Source organism: Cheilinus undulatus, linkage group 17 (assembly GCF_018320785.1).
Source record: "Cheilinus undulatus linkage group 17, ASM1832078v1, whole genome shotgun sequence".
Taxonomy (NCBI): domain Eukaryota; kingdom Metazoa; phylum Chordata; class Actinopteri; order Labriformes; family Labridae; genus Cheilinus; species Cheilinus undulatus.
Genome location: NC_054881.1, coordinates 28816033 through 28837585, shown reverse-complemented (window position 1 = coordinate 28837585; position 21553 = coordinate 28816033). Strand labels below are relative to the sequence as shown.

At 38.3% G+C, this 21553-nt stretch overlaps 1 protein-coding gene across 2 annotated transcripts in view; it reads left to right on the top strand.

Annotated features, from left to right (window-relative positions):
- The first annotated feature begins 12 nt into the window (after window positions 1-12).
- Window positions 13-21553, top strand: part of il11ra (interleukin 11 receptor, alpha) — a 72564-nt gene continuing 51023 nt past the window's right edge. For both annotated transcript variants that reach the window (XM_041810660.1, XM_041810661.1), the window contains exon 1: window positions 13-150. The gene's annotated coding sequence lies outside the window, so the exon portion shown is untranslated. The remainder of the gene's footprint in view (window positions 151-21553) is intronic.

Sequence of the window (21553 nt, the reverse complement as noted above, 5' to 3'; positions counted from 1 at the left end):
TCCTTCTTCTGCTTGTCCGACTTTGTTGCTCTCCTGCCCCGCTAGCTTGGCTCCAGTCTCTCCGGGGTGCCGAAGATTAACTCGACAAAGTACCAACCATGGAAGGCGACAACATAATAATGCCCATTTGACTCGGGGACATATTTCAAGGTAGGCTTAATGATTTAAACTTTTGAGACCGGTGAAGGAGTGAATTAACGGCTCGGAAGCCGTGTCCGTGTAGGGGGGGAGCGAAAAGTTTATCCGCCTCACTACACGGGACAGGAGGGAACAGAGGGGAAATTTACTCCAATGTTATTCACAGTGAGGATGTGTCACGCTGCTAGCTTGTATGTTGCTCTCTATTTAGCTTATGTAGCAGTCTGAATACTCATTATTTAGACATTTATTTAGAATTTATGCCTATTAATGATATGAAATAAAACACCGCGGGCAAGTTGCTTAGCATTCAGTTTGTTATATTGTTGAATGAATCTGAAATAATAAACTTAAAAAAATGACATATCCTCAATTCGATAGACTTTGGTTGTATGCTATAGGGCAAGTGAGGACTACTTTAAGTTTTGTTTCGGATCAACACTTGTTTGTCCTTGCATGGACAAAATAGAGAGATCAAATCATCAAAAGTGGCAATGTTGTTGCTTTTGCCTTTCATTGCTTATTTTGCCTCTAACGCTGAGAAACACCTTTTTCTGTGCAAAGATAAAGCACTCTAATTATGCGTCCTCAGAAAGCGCTTTCTGATGTGACAATAGTAGTGTTATTTATTTTTGTATAATTATACACATAATGAAAGTTCCTGCTAAGTATTAAGATTAGTGCACCATTAGTGCTGTTAGAAACAAATACATTGCAGACAAATAAACAGACAAAAAGACTGAGACAGATAGTGGGACTGGATCTCACTACAGATGTGCATTCCTCCAGCCAGTGGAGTGATGAATCCTTTAAATAGAGCTCAACAGGAATGCAAACACACCAAAGAGAAAAAAAGAGGCCTGGGGGCTTCACAGGAGTAGGAGAGGGAACGTAGGTGGTAAAAGACTAGACTGCAAGCTAGTTTGCTAAAAATGGGTTTAATTTGTTGCTTGGTACTGTATCCCCATTTTAAACATAACATCAGTCAAACTTCATTCCATTAAGGTAGATTCACCACTTTATTAGAGCTCTAGAGCCAGCAACACCTCCATCAACATAGCCTAGCTACTAATCCATGACAAAGCGGCTACAGGAGGGATGGCTCTGCAGCGTGGAAGTGTTTTGTGTGTAAAAACTACACTACACTCTATTTTTAGACCTCATTTAAAATACATATGATGTATTTTTTTTTGAAGCACTCGGAGTTGTGGTTCCCACCATTGTTTATTTTGCTGCCTTAAATGTAAGAAAAAGGGACATTAGAAGGTATTGTACTCAGAAGTAAGAACTGAGATGTTATTTGTTCAGTATCAGTATTTGGGTGATGATATTTGGCTCTTTGGATTAAGGCTGAATCTAAATTACTGTGCTGATAAATTCATGACTTTTCCTTCTTGGGAGATAAGTGGCTTGTGTTTGTTGATGGATATCATCAGCTATTTAAGTGGCTAAATGGAGTGAAACAGCATACCTGCAAACATGTAAGTATTTTTTTCCATTGTACAGAACTGACAGTAAATATACAATAGGTTGTGTGGCAAAAATTGTTTAAGACCCCATATTCTGATTGGTGTGATATGTGTCTTAGGGTTGAGTCTAACACCAGAATAAAACCTGACACACCCAACATTTCTTTAATAAACTGTTTGCCTGTGGTGCTTTATTGCTGTCAGAGTCTGAAATGAGAGAATCCATACACCTGGCCACTCCCTACAATATTTTTGTATATTACAACAGTACTGTCAGTGGATTTTCAGGCTGCAGTAATCGATTCATTTTGTAATCGAGAACTCTATCGATTCTTCTGGTGCTTGATCGAGTACTCTAATAAGAAAAGTTGCATTTTATATAATCAGTCACTTTTGCTTTTTTAAGAGTAGTAGTACTAGACCAATGAGAAAAGAAACTGGGCCCCTTAAATGAACTACTTTTATATTCAAAATTGGTATTATCAGATTCTCTAAAAATATATATTTTACAATTGCAATGAAGTTCTGATTGCATTTTACATTTCTTAAAGTTACAAGGACAGGAAGTTAAATAATTACATTAGATCATACCATATTTGGGGTTTTAGGGATCCTCTCCCAGGAAATTTTGGGTGCTCACACTTTAGGCTATTTCTTCTATTGTAGTTTATTTCTGTTCTCCAATTTGTCATTGAAGTAAAGGGACACAATCATTTTAACATCCTCTACTTTATACATGGATGTAATATTTCACATTCTAGCAAGAATAAAGCTCCATCATTTACACAGTGGTCTGATGATGTCTGAAAGGTGAACCTTTAGACAGGAATACGGACTTTTTCCAAAGGGTGTTAACTTTTAATTTTGCACATTTTTGTTTGTGAGTTTATCCACCATAATAATTTGACCTTTAAGACCATCCACTGACATGAAGAACACATTTTAAGGGGTGAGGCTGCTTCTATGACTTGTTGCGTCCTGACTGTATGATGATGAACTTTAACCTATTTAGTCTCAGTCACTGTCTGTGGCAATAGTGTGTTCCTATTTAATTGGTGTCAATTTATTGTCAATATAAGTCTTATCAAATTATTCAGGATGCTGAAACTTTTTGAAAAATATGCTGTAATCAAGACGTCAGTGTGTTGAATTTAAATAATTTATAATTAAATGTATAACATGCGCACACGAGAGAGAGAGAGAGAGGGAAAGCCCCAAAACAGGACTTGAATCGTGACGCCTGACGGTTTTCTGTAAAACTGTCAATCAGAGAAGTTTATAAAATTCCCTGAAGTCTGCAGACACAAACTGAGCGCTGTCTCACACCAGCGAGTCATGCAGGCAGCGCGTAAACTCAGAGATCTGCAGAGATTCACCGGTGCAGGCATGGTGCCATATTTTCTCTTTTTTCCTTCGTGATTTTTACGCCTCAAATCATGCATGTCATATTATAGTAACAGCGAAAACAAGAGCATTTTGCCACATAAACAGCCGCCCGTGTGAAACACAGCATGCTGTGCAACACAGGGCGCGATGTCCAGGCTTACAGCATGGGCGTATATGGATACATGAATGATTTAAGCGAAGTCTCGAGGTAGATAATTTGCCTCGAGGAATTTTTTTAATCAAATCACCCGAATAATTCGAGGAATCATTTCAGCCCTAGTAGATTTTCTTTTATTGATTGCATGTCCTAGTTAGGAAATGTCCTGTTTGCCAGTGGTAAATCATCCCTTCCACCTTTTCTGCCATTTAAACACTGTGAAACTTTCTGCACACAGTATGAGGAATAGGGCAGAAACCAGGCACCTTGCTGTTGAACCTTAGGAAATTACTCAACCCATAGTTTTCATTTTTTTTTCTTCATAAAAGGATAACTACCGTTTTTATCTTTCCAAGTATTGTGCCCCAAAACAGTAAATACATAGATAAACCTAAGAAAAATTCCTACTGATAAGGCAATGATTGTCCCCGTCTGTCAATTCACATTTTATTTTGGCTTTGCTGGAAAGCGAGCGAGGCTGGCACAGTGGAAGCTCCACATGGTCACAAAATATATTATAGACGAATTTAATTGTTCATGATTTACTGGTAGTGTCACTGTGTGTTTTTTATGCTGTATGCTTATATGACATTGATATACTGTATGCATACATTGATTTGCATACCACATGCTGCACTCCCCTGCTGGGTCCACTGATCCCATTTCCGACTCTTTTCTGACTCTGTTTCTACCCTCTAGCACAGGGGCAGCATTACTTTATACATCTATGCTGATCATTGTGAAGGCGAAACAGCATAGGCACTGAACTGGTTTGGTGTGTTTGGAGCATGCCAGTGTGTTTCATTAAAATGTGTTAATTTTCCTTGATCTATAAAGTCTAGTTAACTGTAAAGTGGTATCACTCTTCACAATATTTCAGGTGCCATCTCAGGGATGCTATTTGCTGGAACACATGATCAAGAGTGTTGTGAAACAGTAAACTGTGGGAGTTATATTAAGAGTAGATTTTTAGAAATGTTCAGTCAAATGAATACCTGGAAAGGAATAACTAATTAAAGAAAGGGAGTAAACCAAGATTTTTCCTTGTTTAGTTTGATAAATAAACTTGTGCAGTGATTTAGTTGTCCCTTGTTCATTTTAAAGCTATTTAGTTTAACTTACCTCCTAACACCTCATTCTGTCTAAGAAAGGTACTGTTATTCAGCTGGCCTTCTGCTTTGCCTGATTCCCTGCAGACAGCTCTTGCTGGCAGTCCAATCTCTACATTTACTCTTGCCAACCCCCCCCCCCCCCACACACACACACACACCTACAGAGTATACAGTGGGAATACAGTCTTCACCCTTGACATAGACTCATGCATGCACATACTATATAGCCAAAACTGAGACATCCAATATGCTTGTGCATGCACTCCCATAATCACAAGCACACAGAGCTAAACTCAGTCCAAGCCTTCATACTCTCTTCTCCACACTCATATTTCACTAGTCACACACAGAGGGCCCGTGGCAATCAACTTTAAATTAGAGAGAAAGCTGCTCCAAGAGCTTGAGCACTGCTTGCCAGGTTTGAGGCTATACTGCTTGTGTGTGTGTGTGGGGGGTGTGTGTGTGGGTGCGTGTGTGTGGAAAAGAGAGACAGAAAGAGTCAGCTCTTGATATTAAACCAACTTTGAGGGGCCTGGATTGGGGTATTTTTTTTCCTTTCTTCTACTGATGGTGCACTCTTTCCTAACTTTTACCATCAGCTTCTCAATTGTTCAGTGTACTTAAGAAATTCTTCTACCTTAAGAAGTTGTAAGTTACTCAATCCTAACCTAGTTTGTTCATTTCTTGTTCCACTATGATTATCTATGTTTACCATAGTTCCCACAGATCCAAGCCACAAAGGTCAAGCCACTTAAGTAGAGTTTGATCTTGTGGCTTGGATCTGTGACTTCTCAGAGGCTTTACTGACCAGTCGGGGCAGCCATCATGTAGGGATAGTGAAAGTGTACAACTAATGAGACAGAGTATTTTATTTTTATTTGTATTTTTTAATTAAATACTATGGCAGCTTTGGGTTAGTGGTAGAGTCAGTCATCTCTCTGCTGGAAGATCAGGGATTCAATCCCAACTCCTGCAGTCGCATGCTGATGTGTCCTTGGTAGTGTTGTCACAATACTACAATTTTAACTTTGATACGATACCAAGTTTAGTATTACAATACTAGATATTAAAACAATACTTAAACCCTTGAAACAATAGAGTGCAGGAATGAGTCCTAAAACGCGGAAGTGAGTTAGCATTTTTAGCACTTCGGTTCCCTCGTCTGAAAGTCTATGTGATTTTTTAATGAGTTTTCGGTTAAATGCCTGAAATAAGGTCTGTTGTGAACACAAGTTCAAGAGAGTTTAACATTTTATCCTACAACATAAAATACATCTGAAACGTGCCCCACCTTTAAATTGTGTACCTTTTCATGTCTTAATAAAGGCGGTTGCTAAAAGACAGCTAACAAGGACTAAAACTTTTGTCATGAAGACTATACGCCATCATCCGAAGCGGAGCAACTGAGCCTGCCGTTAACTTGTATCCATGGGTGATGACATTAAATTCAGTTGACCGTGGTGTAGTTCAGTATAGCATGACGTTAGCTTTTTACTTTGGCCAGTTACGTTAGCGAACCAGATATGATGCTTATATTCTCAATTTATGAGACTCAATGAGTTTACGAAGTTCATATTTAAAAATATGTTTGACACCCAATTTCATGTACATCAAGGCTAGCTAGTCTGCTGTTAGATTTGATTTGAATCAAATCTGATGATTCTATATAAACATTTCATTTCATAAAATTTAATACATAAATATGATTTATTTCATGCATGCCCTGCACAATGCTCTTATTAATCTATAAATGAAATAGATTCCATAAATCTATGAGCAGGGCTTTTACACTGAAAACTTTGCTCCAGTGACCAAATCACATTTTATTTTTGTATGTATCCATGGCTTTATGTTCACTCTGAGCACCAATATGTTCATAGAAGGAGTGGGATTTTTTTCTTTTTAACTGGTCATTTAATCTCACACTATCGAACCACTATGATGAGATGTGACATAAATTACTAGCCCTATTATAAGCTTTTTAGCTATTCTGTAGTTTTAAAGCACTCAAACAAGACTCCAAACAAGTTTAGCATCATAAATTTGTGGTTTTGGTGCTCAGGTCTTCCTGTATGCCTGTCAGGCTTATTATGCTGCTGGGTGGCAGTGACAGCGACTTGCTACTAATGCTACATTTCTCTTATAACAGAATTTAGCAACCCATCATCTTCCTACTAGTGGGCTAGCCAGCTAGCTTCTGTGCAAACCTGATGTTTTATGGCTGTTGGGTAGCACCTTTTGCATGCCGGTTCAGTAAGTCTGTTCAGCGTCAGCTCTATGGGTAAGGTAGCTCAATGGGAGATGTCAGTAGCCTGCTCTGTTCACCTGTGCATGCGGGTGTATCACAGTGGATGACTTGCTTTTGTTGTTGTCTCTGTTAGTAGCAGACATGCTTCATCTCGTGGCTGAGGCTTGCGCTGTAGTAAACTGTATGGATGACTGGAGTCGTCCTTTACTGCACTGTTAAACTGTGCCTACCTTGCTCACGCTGCCATCTTCGGGAGATGTGTGTAAAACTTTTTAATTTTCCCAGCTTGTCTAATACTCTGCCTGTCACATGAACCAGAGCAATAATTGAGCAAGAGTAGTACAGAACAGCAGGAAATTCTGGTAACGTACTTTTTTATATGTAAAATACACTGAAAGATACCAACAATTGTAGTATACCATGCCACACATGTCCTTGGGCACTTGGACACTTAGCCCCAAATTGCTACCACTGCTGCTGAAGTGGTGTGTGAATGTGTATGAATGGGATTAGTTAGTATTGATTGACATGCTCCCTCCTACCATCAGTGTGAATGGGTTCTCAATGGAAAAGTGACCTTTTGTGTAAGATGTGAGACTACACAAGCACAAGTCAATTTACCATTTAAGAACAGCTGTTTTTTGAGCAGCAACAACTATGAGTGATATTTGAAACACACCCTATTTGTGAAAGTGGGTTGAGCACATAATGGCAGCTCTGCAAAGAAACCATAAACTTTCTCTTTGATATGGGAACTGATGCCAAACATCTGAAGGTTGCTGCATCTGTTTTCAATGGAACAACTTACATTTTGCCAACAGACTCTATAGAAAATATCTAATACCATGCAATCTCTGTTATTTTTTAAACTGTAGAAACAGTAGATGACCAAAGTACTTCAAATGATCCACAATTAGACATTATTTCTCATTTCTTTATTTTACAGCAGTTAGGTTCAAAAGCTCAAACACAGTACCCACAGCCACACAGCCACACAGCCCCAGCATCTTTCTGGCTTTACTTTACTGTAAATGCAGGAAAGAAGACACGGCAGAATGTTTTGATTTCCATGTCATCAAATACAAACATTGCAGTTATGATTTCTAATAGTATTTGTAGGACTGTGAAGGTCCAGTACATTTACAAGATATTCAAGAGTATTTGAAATTTAAGATTGATCTTGTGTGAGGATATTTGAATTTAAGGTTTTGTTTTTCAAATAGAACAAAATTCCATCTAAAAGTCTACAGCTGTGTTCTGGTTTATTGAAAACAAAGCTTATAGCCTTGAAAAAGATCTATGGATAAAAGAAAACATATCTAGATGAATGGCAATAAAGAGCAAACAATACATGTTGATGGTTATTCACTGTAAAGAGCTAACATATGGTTGTTACAGTATCATCATTTGCATTTTTCCTTTGCTTTATTAATGTATTTACCTTTGGCAGAGTAAGACAAGTCTGCGGTAGCATGCCTACTTGGATGCACTCCCTGTATTCTGACACCCCATGTTAAGTATTAGAAATGTCATGGCAGCTCAATGTGATCTAGGCAGGACTAGCAATATTCTCTTTTCTCTCTCTTACTTCGGCTGCCCTGTGTTTGAGGGCATACGTTTGTTATTGATTAACCAGGATGGAGAGTGATTATTGCTTCCATAGCTGTTGATGGTGTATTGTTCTTATCTTGTCTGTGTATTTTACCTAGTTTAGTTTCAAAACAACTATACTAGGGAATAATTTGTAGGAGAATGGAATTAACTACAATCAATCTCCTGGATGTTTTTTAATATGATGTGCACAAAGGTTCCTCTGTCTCCATTTGTCTGGATATGCTATTAACAAGATTTAAGGCCAATTTCAATGATTAAAAGTTACTTCTTTAAGATGTGCTGTCAGTAAAGACAAATAAAGACAATCCCTTTGTGATACAGTGGCCAAATCCTAATGCATAGGGCTGTCTGGTGCAGAGCACTTCTCTGGATACTTATCACTTTGGGTAAATAACTGCAAGCCTTGACTCCTGGGATCAGCATCTTTATCAATTAATTAAAGCAAGATAAACATTCAGTTCAATGACTTCTTTGACTATTTTACCATGGTAGAGGAGATTTTGTTATAAGGAAAGACTCTGACCAACATACTGGTGTTTCAGATTATTACATCACATTCTGCCTTTATTCTGGGGTTGTATTGTATGTCAAATGCTTTTGTAAATTAAAACAAAATTCACCTAAATCAGTAATTCATGGCTGTATAAAGTTTGTCTTTTACTTTTCACATATAGCTGCAGCCTGGCAAGCTAAAGCTACTCCCAACAGGTTAACATTATATTCTGAGCCTACTCTGTCCAACTACGTGTTGACAGTGAAAATACAGCGAGCCAGGGAGCTTATTAGAGCTTGGCAGAATGTTAACCTGTCCTGGAAAAACACTCTATTGATTGCTATGGTTTTAAATTTATACCTCAGAATCACGAGAGTTTACTTGCCAAACCAGCATGAAGAATACTGTGGATTGATTTACAAGCTGCTGTGGCAAAAATGTACCAGCATTCTGGCTGCTCGCTGTTGACTCCCACCCTGCAGGTGTTCCTATTTACCATCACTGCCATCCTGAAATGTTCGTTTGCAAACCTGATGTCTCGCATGGAATCAAGATGGCTTTTCAGCTGAGTACATAGATCCACCATCTTGCTATTAGAGGAATAGTTCACTAATGTAGGCTTGCTTTGCCCATCAGGGTTTATTTTCAAAGGCAGGGGAGAGATCTGGGAGTCAAAGGGAAAGAGAAGAAATGGAGCTCTTTTTTCAGTGTTCACAGTGCAATAATGGATTCTCAAGCATTTAAATGGAACTGCATTTTGAATCCAGCATCCACATTTGTTATTAAAAACATCTTAGTCTTTCACAGTTTTATTCTTTTGAATATTTTGTGAAGTGTATCTTTATTAGTAGTTGTACCATGAAAAGTACTTCCACAATACAAAGAGACTTTGTTTTGGAAACACTAGTAATCCCTAAAGTGTGGTTTGTAAGCTGCTTTTGTCAGGTTTGGACAAACTGAGTAACGTCTGTTGGGGCTCTAAAGACATGGACTGTGCTGACTTTGAGCCAGAGAGGATGGTAAACCTTAGAAACTGTGGTTAACTTTGTCACGGGGGCTTTAAGAGATCATGTCAGAGAATGAGGCTGTAGAGGCAGAGCAAAATTAAATGTAACCACTTTGAGGAAGAAACATTTTACCCATGTGAAGGTGCCCTCTTTTCTTAGTAAGGCTAGTAACAGCAAAAACGAGAGAGTACGAAAGAGTTTGACCATCATATGTGGGGACTACAAGGTGGAGAGAGACAACAAGATAGACACACTCCTGACACCTCATAAATTGGATGGGCAAGCTACATGGATTGAATCAATACAAGCCCTTACCTTGACCTTTATATGATTATATAATGGCCTTAATTGAGAAAGCAGTAAATTATATCAAAATATTAAGAGGTTCACCTCTGGCCAAAGCATCATTCTCCAAGAAAGCAAAGTAACACAAGGGAACAAGGGAAAGAGAGGCAAAGACTACATTGACACTGTAGCTAAAAGTGACCTGAATCTAATTTTTTGCTTATATGTGACTCATCTCTGATTTTTTCCTGACAGTGTAAACACCACAGGTCACACTGAATTTGACCTTTTTGAATCAGATTCAGGCCACTTTCAAATGGGATTCTTAATCAGATACATATCTGATCTTTTGGAATTCGACCGCACTGTGAACAGACAAACCAAAAAATCAGATCTGAGAAAAGATCAGATTTGAGCATTAAAGCCTGCAGTGTTAACGTGGTCAGACTGACTTAATCAGTTTGTCCGTAGACTTATTCCTCTCTGATGGATAACAGGGCTGAAAGATCATTTGATAATAATTTGCTGAAATCTAACATTTTTAGCAAGACTTACAAGAATTAGTTTGTTTCTCTCTTTTGGGAGATTTTTTTAACAAGAAAATGGTTAACTAAAAAATTATACATTTCTCAAATCTGAAAACAAATTGTTGCTAGTAGTAGAAGTCAGCCTTATTGATTTAAGTTTAGTCATTTTTTAAAATTCTAATCCAGAGTTTCTTTAAAAGCTGACCCTCTCTTGGCTTAAAAAAAATACATTCAGTGGCTGAAAAGGGAAACTTTTTTAAACACTCACTATTCTGAATAGTACGACACCGTAACATTCAGCAGCTGGGTTAGAAGCCGGGCATGGTCCAGTGTATGACACTGTCTCTGCATATGGAACTTATAACCTAAAGTGTAACTAGAAAACAAACTTAAGTGAAGTCTAAGACTTTCTCTACCAGAAAGTGTACACTATGATGAGCAATATTTTCATATTTACTGGAGGATGCAGTATCAAAATGGTTCAGCTGGTCACTGATTAGGTTCAGAGTTTCAAGAGTTTGAGCTGAATGGCTCAAATTTAAAAAGTGGGTGGTCTGTAGTTTTTCAAGGCCATCTCTTCACTACTCAACACTTTGGATAAATGCATCATCTGGACAGCTAAGTAAGATACGTTTGACAGGCAGACGTGATGTCCAGTGTTGTAGACTGTGCTGTTGTTTATGTGTTCCAGCAAGGTGGCTATTTTTACTGGACTGCCCATTCATAGTTAATGACCTTGTCTGTTTGAATTATGTTGAAGCAAGCTATGAATTTGCAAACTGTCTCCTGGGTAGCAGAACAGTGTGTACATATGCGTTAGTGTGTGTGTGTGTGTAGAGCTAAGATGACATAGTTCTGTTAGAATGTCTGTGAAAGATAAGTGTCAGCCTGCTCAACCTTTAACACACATTTATTTTTTATTTCCCCTCTCTTTCCCCCTCTTCTTCTCTTTTCAGTTTTGTTTCTTCCCAACTCACAGCTAACCTTTCTCCACCTGTTCCTGTTTGTTTCTGATCTCTGCCTTTTTATTATTTAATTAGCTTTGTCTCACTCTGTGCACTCCTTCCCTGCCCCTGCTGTGTTTGTTGTCTTCATGGAGTGTTAGCAGTCTTAAAGGAGGTTAAATGGATGTTATCGAGCATGGTGATCGTATCTGATTTGGCAGGCAGGTGATAGAAACAAATGAGAAATGTAGCCAGGTCTTCACTATCAGTGTTTCTAAACTAAACTAAACTTATGTTCACACTGCTGCACACATGGAGTTTATTTTCTGCTTTTATTTCTATGCCTGCTTTTCTGTGCTCCAGTGAGGACTGTGAAGTCTGCTCTATCTTCTTTCATTTAGACATTTGTTCCACCACCTCAATGGCCTTTCACTTTGGGTGACATTTCAATTGACAGCCCTGTCAGCAGCTTAGTGTAGGGGTGCTCCATAGTGAGCTGCAATCTAAAAATACATTTGATAAGATGCACACTGAGTGAATTTAAACCAAGACTATGTAGAGGAGACTTTCTAACCACCAAGAAGAGGAAAAAATTGAAACTATAAAACATTTGGAACTCATTTATAAAACTTTGCATAAAATCCATATTGAACATGCATATATGTGCAAAAACCTGAAAATGGCATGCACCAAAATAGGGCTGGGCGATATATTGAGTATACTCGATGTATCCTGGCTTTTGCCACCCATGATGTATAAAATGACTATATTGCAAATATCTGAGTATAAATTATGTGGAAGTTTTAAGCAGTCAGCGTGCATTTCTTGCTGGAGTTTTGCTTCTCCCATTGTCCCTCAACGCATCTCTCACAGCAGAGAGCTCACTTTCTCTCCTGCGCCGCTGCGCCCATCCAGAAAACTCCCCTGCACATGCGCATCAGCGGCGAGATGCAAGGAAAGAGGGAGGTAAACAGAGCAGCGTGGCTAGTTCGCAGGGAGTTAGCTGAATTTTGAGACAGCAAGAAACAATGCTGGATCTGCAGTGTTGAGCAGTCATTTAACTTTGAAAAGGAAGAGGTCTAACTCACGCGGTATTCGTTAAAATACACCGCAAGATGGCAGCAGTAACGCAACACGTTGCTAAAGACATGAGCCAAGTGTTGTTGAAAAGACACTTAACCCAGAATATGAGATTTGCCTGGGCGTGAGCATTTTGCCGAAAACTCCCTGCCAGAGTCGTACATTTTAGAGAGAAGATGGCCCAGCAACGGACAAATGTGATCCACTTCTCCTCTACCACTGAGACTTATCTCAGCCTTGTAGTTTAAAACACCGACAACGAGAAGTTAAAATGTTCTGCCTCCAGACAAGCTTGTTTTCCCCCATGATCACACAGGACAGTTTCTTGAATAAGGTCTAAAGACACTCTCATGTTATGAACTTGTCAGAAACTAGTCCAGCGTTCATCAGCACAGATAATGGACTAATACAATCACAGCTGTTAGCCTGAAAGGAGGACTAGACTGCTGGGTTTTAGCCATTTACTGCATGCATAATTGGTGAGTTCTTTGTACGTTTGCTTCACCCTTAATGAGGAAAAGAATCATTTTATAGTCAGCAATATTACTATTGCTGCATAACATAGAAAACATTTCAGGACTTTCCATACACTCTAAAAGACAGAGTATTCCATGATTTATGTATTTTTGATTTATTAGTAAGAGAGTGAATGAAGTCTTTTTCAAAATAAAACTGCTAAATTTGACTTTATATTGATTTTTACTTTCTGCAAACAATTTTATAAAAAATCCAATAGAACAGTCTATTTTTATCACCAGACTAGTGTCATTTGGGGCTAAATTAAACATTATACAGCTGCTGGGAGGCCATTTCAAAATATTGCGATATATATTGTGTATCGGGATATAGCAAAAATATATCGGGATATCAATTTTAGGCCATATCGCCCAGCCCTACACCAAAATAATCCACTTATTAAACATTCACAGGCATCAGCATAGTAGTCCATTAATACCTCATGGTCCACCTAAAATGTGCACATTTGGATCAGCCTCATATTCCACCCTCTATCCACCCACAACTGACCAGAGATGGCCAGTATAAAGCACCTCATATACAGTCCCTATAAAAAAGTACTCAACCCCTTGGATGATTTACCTTTTTATTGATTTTATTAACCAATCATGGTGAATATAATTTGGCATTTTTACAAAAACATACAAAAAACCTTCTTAATGTCAAAGTGAAAACAGATTTCTACAAATTAATGTCATTTGAATAGAAATACTAATGCAAAATACGTGTTTACATAAATATTCACCCCCTTTAAAGTGACTGTCCTAATTCAACTGAGGTACAGCCAACTGGTGTGAGTAGTCTCACAATTAGTGAAATGAGGGCCACCTGAGAGCAGTTTCAAGTGATTGTAGTATAAAGATACCTGTGTCTGGAAGGTCCAGTCACTGTTAAATCAGTACTCGTGGCTACCATTACACCATGAAGACAAAGGAACACTCCAGGCAACTCATAGAAAAGGTTATTGAAAAGTACAAGGCAGGGGAATGGATACAAATACATTTCAAAGGCACACCCCCTGGAGTTCAGTTAAATCAGTCATTAAGAAATGGAAGGAATATGGCAACTTTTGCCCACATTCTTCACCAGTCAAAACTTTGTGGGAGAGAAGAGAATGCCACTGTTGAAGAAAACTCAGATTAAATCTTTACTAGAGTTCGCTAAAAGTCATGTAGGAGACTCCATGGTCAAGATGCTATGTTTGGCAGACACCAAACCCTATACATCACCAGCAAACATACCTTTCCCACTGTGAAGCATGGGGGTGACAGCATCATGCTGTGGGGATGCTTTCCATAGGTGCATTTACTATACTGACTTGAAGGGGGTAAATATTTATGTAATTACTTATGTTACATATTTTTATTTAATTGACATTACTTTGTAGAAATCTATGTCTACTTTGACAGTAAAGCTTTTTTTTTTTAAGAAGCCTAATTATATTGACTATGATTGATTTATAAAATCAATAAAAGGGTGAAACATTCAAGGGGCTGAATACTTTTCGTTAGCACTATATGCTGTGGTGCACAAAGGAACTGACAGCTCAAAGGTTCCCCTCAGAGCATCATTCCATTGACTCAAAGACAAAGAAAGCCATTTTTCTTTTTTTTAAATTATTATTTATTTAAGATTTATTTTTGGGCATTTTTGTGCTTTTATTAGATAGAGGAGGACAGTGGATAGAGTCGGAAACAGGGTCAAGAGTGGGGGAGAGACATGCGGTAAAGGGCCTCAGGCCAGATTCGAACCCGTGCCGCCTGTGTACATGGGGAGCGCCTTTAACCACTAGGCCACCTGCTCCCCGAGAGCCATTTTTCTGACACAGATACTGAGGTGCAATATTTCTTTTTAGTGTATGAGGCATCAATTTACACTCAGTTTACCACTTTACAGTCATTTTGACTAAATTCCAAAGCCTTAGCAGTGCACATGATTTCCTGTTGAATTTATTTTACAGTTGACAAGCCTTGCACGGAATGTTTTACACCCTGTTCTGTTCATGTTCAAGATTTATAAATTAATCACTGGTGACTGATGAGGCTGTAATCTTCTGTTAACAATGCAACAAATGTTGTCTGGATTCAAAATTGAGAATAAATTTGGATGTGAACAAAGCACCCATACACCCATGTCTGTAGTTTATTATGGTTGAAGTAATCTCAAGAGAAAATTTACAAAGCTAAACTACAATAGGGATAACTTCTGCCATTACAATCGAAGCTGTCATTCACACAAAAAGATAAAAATCATCACCCTTATGCCTGATTTACATTGAATTCTTTTAATTACTTTCTAAATAAGAAAAAAGGTCTACACGCACATCCAAACCTAGGCGGGCAGGTGCTGAGTTGAAAAGGACACTGTCAAAAAACAAAAAAGTGTCTCGCACACTGCACGGCTCCAACGATATAGTTATTTATTGCACCAAAGTAGTGATGTTTCGAGCAGAACTGCTCTGCTTCCTCAGACTGAAGAAGAGCAGTTCTGCTTGAAACGTCACTACTTTGGTGCAATAAATAACTATATTGTTGGAGCCCTGCAGTGTGCGAGACGCTTTCTTGTCTAAATAAGCCTTTATATATATTTACTTTTAAAGTGAAAGCCAATCATCTAAGCATTTTACAAGTGTAAAGTAGTAAATGTAACTCAAACTTTAGAAACACACCGGTAAAAGTTGTCTGGAGTAAAACTAATGCAGTTAGATAATGAAGTTTTCAAAGCTTTTAACTCAAGACCTCCCTCTATCAAATGCTGCCTTTGATCTTTAACTGGCTTTTTAATCTGACTCCTGGATCACTCTAGAGACGCGCACACGTAAAACACGTATACACAAACAGAGTTTCTCAAAATCAACAAACTTTGAAACCGTATCATGGTGGTGCACTGTAAATCAGCCTCCTATCTGCTTTACTATCTCAATTCTGGTTGGATGGTGGCCTGTTTGTAGACCAGGTCTGTGCATTTTACAGCAAGGCCAAACAGTCTGATGGGGGCTTTCTATTTCTTTCTCATTTATTCTGAAAGAAACATTGTCAGAATTTGTGTTGCTTCCTGCTTCCAGCAAACATTCAGACTGTAATGAGGATGTTGATGACTATTTCATGGGGAAGGCTTTCTGTGAATTAAAATTTAATCTACTTAGCAAGCTGTAATGGTTTATGAGAAATCTATTTGCTATCTTGTCTGGTTTTGTCTGATCACTTCACCTGTAGATTTTTCAGTGATCAGTATAGGTGAGCTCTTTGTTTTAGAACATGCTGTATGTGGGGTCTGTGTGCCACACAGTCTGCCCTCACTGAATAGTTGTACTGTAGATCCAACAGTGTACGCCCCAGACTGACTCTGCATGGGGGTTTTGTTTTACTGGGATACTGTATGCAGGCTTTACTGTATGATCTTTTACTTGATCTAGCCATAGATAGTTTGATCCTAGTTGGCAAGAAAACTAAGCCACCAAAACTAAACTGCTTTTCCCACTGCCTCAACAGAATACTCAGTTTGCAAAATAAATGTGATGTTTTTTTTCTGCTTTTTTTTTGGTACAACACCAACATTGCACTACAACAGCTTCATGGTTTCGAGACTGTACTACTTTCCAAGTCTATATTTTGTTATAAGAACAGTATTTACATGCTAAGTTGGGTGGGAAGATTAGTTGTTAACACTGTGACTTCTTTACAGAAAAAGTGCAGAATGTTGTGTATGTTGGCCTGCCAGCTAGCACATGCCTTTGAAATGCACAGGGCTGTTCCAGGGTTCAGGCCAGGCCAGGAGCATATGCCAGTTTGGCACTTTGCCATGACAGCCATGGCTCAGTACTGCTCTGGTCTCATGATGCCCATCGTTCAGGGTTGTGCCAGGCCAATGTCCGATCTCTCCAGCTGACCCCTCCATGACGCACAAGGCTGCCCTCCAGGTCTGGTCCAATCCAAAATCCTTGAGCACCCACTGAGCTGGATCAGACCCTAGAAAGCGCACTAGGTGCCTGTAGAAGTAATTTCTGTAATTTCTATTGATGAAAAATGAAGAAATAATTGAAAAGGATGTTTGCATTTCAGATTCTATTGTCTGTGTACACAAGACTATTCCCAAAAGAAAATGTGTAATATTTTCTTATCTGTAAAGTTGTGAAGGATCTGACAAGAATTCAAAGAAGACCTGATATTTCAGATGACCTGTTCCAGTGTTAATTTTGGCAGCTTTTTTAAATTTTAGTTTTAGTTTTTGTCTTTAAATGAAATGCATTTTGGTTTTAGTCACATTTTAGTCATTTCTAGCCTTTTAGTTTTAGTCTAGTTTTAGTTGACGAAAACTCAAAACATTTTAGTCTTGTTTTAGTCCATTAAAAAGTCCTCACATTTTAGTCTTAACCTTTAGTCCAAACATTTATTTTCTTGCCTAAATTTGGTACCAAATCATGGTGGTGTGTTCTCTGCACTCTGACAAACCTGGGATCCCTGCTCTCTACAGCTGACAGGCAGAATAGCTACAGATGCATTGTTTTTTGATAGATTTACTAACAGTGGAGAAATATCAATGATTTTAATTTCAGATGAAAACTAAGTTATATTTTTGTCTAGTTTTAGTCAGTTTGACAACAACTAAATTTAGTTTTTGTTAGTTTTAGTCATCACAGATCTATTTTTGTTAGTTTCCGTCAAGTTTTTGTGATTGAAAAAAAGGCTGTCGACGAATAGTTTTAGTCATAGTTTTAGTCGACGAAATTAACACTGGCCTGTTCAAAATCTGACATGTTCTAATGTTTTAACAATTTGAGTTTGAATTCAGATGATTTAGCTTGATGTGTTCAGTTGTTTGCTGTTTTACAACTTCCCTCTCTCTGCTCTTAAAACCTTTCTTTGTCCCCTTATTGCACTCTCTTTCTTTGTTTTGTTTTCATGCCCTCTTCTGTATCCCCCTTTTTATTCACGTCAACATCACTTTATCTGTAAAGTTAAATACAACCACATAACCAATGATAAGTAATATATAAGAAAGTGCAAGTCTCATGTAAGAAATTACTCCCCATGGACAGATGATGCAAGTTTATAGTAATAAGAACTTTTTTTTCAGGCTCAGATGAAAATGGAACACATAAAGCCACAGGATGCTTATTTCATTCGTTGTATTGCTTGTGGTCTTAAAGATGTTTTCCTTGTTTCCATTTTTCCATTTGGTCTTGATTTGCTTCTCGTTGTGCCAGTGCTCATTAGTTTGTTCTTCTTTTACAGCTTTTTTTATTGTTGGTGTGAAAGATAATTATTAGGGTATATTTTTCAGGCACTTAAACCCATAATTCATTGTGGTAGCTTTTCTTACAATGTCATATGTTTGCATTTCTGTCACAAACAAGTCAGAAACAAACTTTGGCAGTTTGATTTATAAACAGCTAATCAGCCTTTTTGTTTTAAGTCTATAACCAGAAAGAGGTCATTTACTTGTCTTATATGAAATGACGATAGATTAAGCTTTTTTTGTTTACGTTCTTACTTGTTTGTCATATTTCTAGCAGCATTTTTAAGCAGACAGTCAGACAGTAGTAATCAAGCAAGCAGAGCTTTCTCATTTTAATGTTTTCCCTCTGGTTTGTGTGCACTGTGAATGGAAGTTAAACTTACTGTTTTATTGAGCCACTGTGAATTGTTTTAGAAACACTGAGGTACATTAAACACAACAGATTATATTCTTTAGCTTTTGTAGCTTTTTCCCTCTCTCTCTCTCTCTCTCTTTCTCTCTCTGTCTCAATTTTTAGTCTCAGTAGGTTAATACTTTTGTTCTTATCATTCTTCTCTGTTTCTCCTGTTAAAGAAATATATAAAGAAATACCTGCTAAACTCTGTGTCTCCTTTTAGCATGTTAGGGCAGTCAGTCAGTCAGTTGGTAGTAATGGGGAAAGCATGGAGTTCCCAGCAGAGTGACTCATTGCTGTAGCGAACTGGGGTCGTGTCTGTGTGTGGGTGTAGGATGGTCAAAGCGTATTCTAGTGCGTGTGTGTGTGTGTGTGTGTGTGTGTGTGTGTGTTTAGGGTGGGGGGTTGGGGGTTAAGGGGTGGGTGTTCCGTTGTGTGCCTGTGTGCTTGAACATGTTTGTGCTCTTAAGGCTGTGTTAAAGGCCATCTGCTGGTGAATGACAAACACTCATAAACTTGCTTACTGTCAGATTCTCTCCTATCCATCATGGTGCAATAATAAAATACATTAACCTTTACTACCTGACCGTACTGTTATGTTTTCTATCTTTCCAATGAAACCCCAAACTTTTTCCCTATCCTTACTTACTGGCTTAATACCAAAGCCACCATGTCTTTTATTAAGCATGCCATGTTTACTTTTAGATAGCTCAATTACGCTTAGTACCAGTACAAGTATACTGGATCCCAAAAAGCTGGACTGGGTGTCAACAGTTCAGTTCAACGGTATGGTATTGCTTTGATTACTACCATGAAGACAATGCTGTGTAATAAGCACACTTTATAATAAAACCTGGCCCTATTTCTTTTTTAGAACAGCAAAGGGCCACACTGAAAGCGTCTCTTGGTGGAGAAGTTCTTTTTTTTTGCACTTCTCCTGACTGGCCCGCATGCGTTTTATCTTTCAGTAAGCTCCACCAGCACCTGCCTGTCAAGCTCAAGTTACTTCCGGGGTTTGTGCTTACATACCACCTCATTTTGTCATCAGTTTCATGTAAAATTTGTAGAACTGTCTCTTTATCAATGGAGACCATTTCTGCTATCATTCTTATACTGAGTTGTGGATCATTTTGAACGATTTCTTAAATTTGTTAAATGTTTTCAGAGGTTTTTGATGGGTATGGGCTCTCTGCCTCCACAAAATCTTTTGTGTCATTCAAACACACATGCACGTGACATGCAGAGTTCCATATACAACTCAATTAATGTATGAAAATATTCAACTGCTGTTTTGTCCAATTTCACCAAAACTTTCAAGTGAATGAACTTTAAAGCTAATCTTTTTTTTCAACACCTTAGCAAATAGTTTGCACTTCAATCAATAGCTAGCAGTGAACTAAAGACATCACTTATTGGAAACTTAGAGCAGTTGTGCTTTAATACCCTACCTTTATTAACACTAGTTGTGCCTGTGTACCATGTGGTTTTATCCTTACAAGCGTAGTCTCATTATTTAATAGAGCCATATCTTGTGTATCCTATGCACCTGTCTTTCTAGTGTGTCAGGTCAGGAAAGTTTAACAGTATTAAAAGTGGATACCACCTGGCGCTACACACAAATGGAAATCAATTGCACTTCATTGTACCCTACACAGAGAGTTGTGCCTTACTGCAACTATTTATATAGGGCTGCAGTAATACATTCTTTTCGTAGTCGAGTACTCTATCGATTCTTCTGACGATTAATCGAGTACTCTAATAAGAAATATTGAATTTTTTAATCAGTCACTTTGTCTTTTTTCAAGAGAAGTAGTCGTAGAGAAATGAGAAAAGAAGCTGGGTCCCTTAAACAAACTACTTCCATATTAAAAATTGGTATTGTTCTTTAAAGAAAATATATTTTACAAAGTGCAATGAAGTTCTGGAGACAGTTTACATTTCTTAACCTTACAAGGACAGAAAGTGAAATAATGACATTAGATCATGCCATATTTGGGGTTTTAGGGATCCTCTCCCAGGAAATTTTTCGGTGCTAACACTTTATGTCTTCTATTGTATTTTTTTTTTTATTTTCCAATTTTCCAGTTTTTCCATTGCTGGCCACTTTAGAACTCTCCAGCGCTTTGTCTCCAACCATTTCTTGGTGCTTTTTGAGATATATTTTAGGTCATTGTCTTGCTGGGACACCCATGACCTCTGACGCAGACCCAGCTTTCTGACACTAGGCCCTACATTGCGGCCCCAAATTTTTTTAAATGTCTCAGATTTCATGATTCCTTGCACACAGTCAAGGCACCCAGTGCCAGAGGCAGCAAAATAACTCCAAAACATCCTTGAACCTCCACCATGTTTGATTGTAGGTACTGTGTTTTTTTTCTTTGTAGGCCTCATTCTGTTTTCTGTAAACAGCAGAATGACGTGCTTTTCCAAAAAGCTCTACCTTAGTCTCATCTGTCCACAAAATGTTCTCCCAGAAGGATTGAGGCTTACTCAGGTACATTTTTGCAAACTTCAGTCTGGCTTTTTTATGTCTCTTTGTCAGCAGTGGGGTTCTCCTCGGTCTCCTGCCATAGCGCTTCATCTCATTCAGATTACGATGTATGGTCCAAGCTGACACTTTTGCTCCCTGAGTCTGCAGGACAGCCTGAATTTGTGTGGAAGTTGACTGAGGTTGTTTATCCACCATTCCAACTATCCTGTGTTGCATTCATTTGTCAGTTTTTCTCTTCTATCCACATCCAGGGAGATTAGCCACAGTTCCATGGGTTATAAACCTCTTGATTATATTACGCACAGTGGACAAAGAAATCTCAAGATCTCTGGAAATGGTCTTGAAACCTTGAGATTGTTCATATTTTTCCACAATTTTGCTTCCTAAGTCCTCAGACAATTCTCAGCTCCTCTTTCTCCTCTCCATGCTTGGTGTGACACACACAGGCACACAA